Source organism: Triticum dicoccoides, chromosome 2B (genome assembly GCF_002162155.2).
Source record: "Triticum dicoccoides isolate Atlit2015 ecotype Zavitan chromosome 2B, WEW_v2.0, whole genome shotgun sequence".
Taxonomy (NCBI): domain Eukaryota; kingdom Viridiplantae; phylum Streptophyta; class Magnoliopsida; order Poales; family Poaceae; genus Triticum; species Triticum dicoccoides.
In genome coordinates, this window is record NC_041383.1 from 48,571,875 (window position 1) to 48,575,777 (window position 3,903).

Here is a 3,903-nt window from a genome sequence, read left to right on the forward strand (position 1 = left end):
TATATATGTGATTTAACAGAAATACATAATAGTCAAGTTTGTAATTTTAAGTAAATAGATTATAAGCAAATATGAAAGTTTGGTACAAATATACCCTAAAGTTGATGGCACTGCATTCTCTTCGTGCAGGATGGGAACGGTAACACGCTGCACTACATAATGCTCTACGTTGTCTCCTCCTACATTGTGTAGGCATATGATTTTTTGTCTCCCCACAAACCCTCCTGATAGTGTTCTACTTCTACATGCAACTGCTTATTCCCGAACCCTCCTCCAAGTCCACACCTATTCCTATGGGGGCAGAAGATAGGACGCAGCGATTCGGTGCTCGGGCTCAGCTGCTCCCGAAATCGCTAGCGTTCGTTCCAGTCTCGGGATTTTAAGAAATCAGTCTGACGCGTCTGAACAGAAGCAACGAAAAAAGAGGATACAACGCGTATATGATATGGAACAGTGTGTGTTTCATGGGCCCAGGGTGTAAGAAGGGACGCCACGGCGCACCGCGCGCGTGGTCTTCCTGGTCCGTCGACCAGAACGTCGCCCTTTTTGGCTGACCATGGAACAGATTTTTAGTATAGGCCACTCCCCATCTCACCTATGGAGGCATGTGCTTGCACAGGCGTGTCGGCGATGGAAGATGCCGTGCTAGAGTCCCTGGTAGATGCCGTCAACCGGTGAGTGCACCCTTCCTCGCTGGAGATGTAACGATTTCCGACATTTTTGCTCCTAGGACACATCCGAAAGCTGACACCGCGTCCACCACCGCCTATGGACGTGACTTGTAGGTTTCAACCACGGGACGAGTTCGTTGACAGCCGGGTACATCTAGATTCTGTCCCTCTTGAGTTGCTACTGCCGCGTGATGCCAATCATGCTGCACTGGCGAACTCAAATGTTGGATCTGGGTGAGGGCAACAAGTTAGTGGCGCAAGCCCGGTGAGGCCGCAGTGCGACATGCCCCGTCGACGGGAGCCTTCTTCGATACGGTCTATGCAACCAACTAGCAGGTCAAACCCCGAGGCACTGGGTTGGACAAAGAGGTATGCACTGAATTCTATTCTGGTTAACTGTACTTGATGAAACTAGATGATTCCCCGCGCGTTGCGGCGGGAACATCTGCATATAAATTGTTGCAGACTTTTTTTACTATGGAATATTGATTCTTTGAAGTTTGCAATTTAGTATTGCAAAAAGATTTAAGGATTTCATAAAAAAAGAGTAAACAAAAGAAAAAAGAGGAAGATCTAATTTGCCACTTAACTGATATACACAACTCGAGGATTTTTTTTAGGGGCACAACTCGAGGAATTTCAGCTTCAATTTAATTTCTGATTCGACTAATATCCACAAAGATAAATATTGCATTCACCCAAATGATACATTGAATACTAAATTATCCCCCGAAGAGCCATTGTAAGATCATCACAGCATTAGTCACTGGACAAAAATTGTAAAAGGTAAGTGAGAACAAAAAATAAAGAGCTTCTATGGTGAGTGGTGATTAGAACTGATAAAAATTCAAGAGATTTGTAGCAAGCCTCTAAAATCTGAAAAACATGTTCATATTTGATCTGTTGCCTCTCTTTTTTCCCGGATGATTTGTTGCATCTGAAATCTGAATAAACATGTTCCAATTTGGTAACAAAGGCTGCGGTTGAAACTCTAAAGAAGCAATAAAGCAGTGCATGCAGCTACTACACATAGAAGGAAACATGTGAGCAAGTAGGGGATATACCGTGAAATAAATAAATACAAGATGAAGTTAGTCTTATGTTTATACGTGGACTTATCAATGGCTGAAACATGCTGTCCGGGAACAGCAACACTACCATCCTTTCTGAACGTACGCAAGAATAGGCCTACAATTAAACCTCAGTCACCAATTCACAATGCATCCCAAGCAAACAACTCGGCAAGCAAAAAAAATCATATGTTTGTGTGCATAACTAAGCACAAGTACCACATCAAAATAATAGGCAAGGAGAATAGCTTACAACCACGCCCGTCGACCATAGTGATGTAGATAACTGAATAAGAATGACAGAGGCAAGCAGAACTGTAATTCTGTAAAGATCCTCTCTTTTTCCTCTCCACCATACGCCACGCTGTTCGTCTCGTGAAGCTCCACACCAGAGCAAAGGGAGGAGGGGGTACACTGTGGGGTTGGTGCCGAGGGTAGCGCCGGACCGATGAAGCCGATGCAGACGATCAACTATGGTTGGTCGGGCGAAGCCAATGAGGGGCACCGGGGAGGCGCTGCGGGCATGTGGCGGCGCCATCCAGGCGCGGCGTCGTGGCTGGGCGAAGTTGTAGCGAGGCAGTAGTGAGGTGCAGCAGACGTGCAGCGGCGCCGTCCAGGCTTGTCGTCATGGCCGTGCGAAGTGTTAGAATACAAAGTGTATAGGGATAGGAAAGTGGTTTAAACTTGTATCCCTATCTATCTCTTCTTCTCTCCCGTATCTCCCTGTAACCTCTCGAGAGGATCATGATCGATCTCTCTCACAACTTCTACGTCAAGGCTTCGATCATATAAATATATTACGGCCCGAGACAAAGGATGCTACGCTTCCTCATATGGTCATCAGAGCCCTTCCTCTCGTACGTCTAGCCCTCGAGAAGGAATCCATCTAGTTGATCAAAGAAGAGAGGAACCGAGATCGAGAAGAGAGGCAACCATGTCAGGAACCACGCCGTCCACCGCTGCTGCCACCATGCCCGCATTCACCATGAGCGCTCTGTCCACTTTATCCGCTCCTTCCACCTTCGCCTCATCTTCCACCTCCAGCAGCTCGCCCTCTCTCGGTCCGCCTCCATCAGAGAAGCTTACGAGGACGAACTTTCTCCTCTGGAAGGCTGTCGTGCTACCTCAGATCAAAGGAGCACAGATGGAGCACTTCCTCGACGCCACAAGCCCGGCGCCCCCTGCCACCATCACCATCAACACCAATGGGACGGAAGAGCAGGTCTTCAACTATGCCAGATCGATCTGGTTTGCGCAGCAGCAACAGCTACAAGGGTACCTCATGGGGTCTCTGTCTCGAGAGGTTCTTGCCCAAGTAGCAATGCTCCAGACGCTGGCCGAGGTATGGAACTCCATCCATGCCATGTTTGCTGCGCAAACACAAGCCCAGACGATCAACACGAGGATGGCGCTCACCAATCTGCAGAAAGGTAATCTAACCATGGCAGAATATCTTGGGAAAATTAAAACCCTTACAGATGAAGTTGCCTGCGCCGGTGCACCGCTCGGAGACGCCGAGATCATCTCCCACGTCATCGTCGGCCTCGACATCGACTACAACCCTGTGATCTCGGCCTTGGCGGCGCGGGTCGAAGCTGTTACGGTTCAGGAGCTGTATAGCCAGCTCCTGAGCTTCGACGCCCGCCTCAGCATGCTTCAAGGAGGCAATCTGCGTCAGTCTTCTGTCAACGTCGCCTCCCGCGGACGTGGTCGCGGGCGTGGACAGCAGTGGCGCGGACGCAGAAACAACAGCGGCGGCGGGCGTAGTGGTAACCAGGGCCAGGCTCGCTCTGGTGACCGCGGCAACAATGGTGGTGACCGCGGCAACAACAGCTACAACGGCGGCTACAACGGCAACGGCGGCTGCAACGGTGGCTACAACAACAACAACCGTCGGCCTAGATGTCAGCTGTGCAAGAAACCGGGCCATGAAGTCATTGACTGCTGGTACCGGTATGATGAGGACTTTGTGCCTGATACAAAGCACGTCGCTGCAGCCATGCAGGAGCACAGCGAAGCTGATGGTGACACGGTCTGGTATGCTGATTCCGGAGCTACGGACCATGTCAGAACGAGCTAGAGAAGCTTGCCCTCCGAGAGAGGTATCACGGCAATGATCAAATTCACACCGCAAGCGGTGGAGGTATGGACATCGCCCACAT

The 3,903-nt window shown here is 49.7% G+C and overlaps 1 pseudogene; it reads left to right on the plus strand.

Moving 5' to 3' along the window:
• Positions 1–3,242: 3,242 nt before the first annotated feature.
• Positions 3,243–3,381, plus strand: LOC119266307 (annotated as a pseudogene).
• The last annotated feature ends 522 nt before the right edge of the window (positions 3,382–3,903 follow it).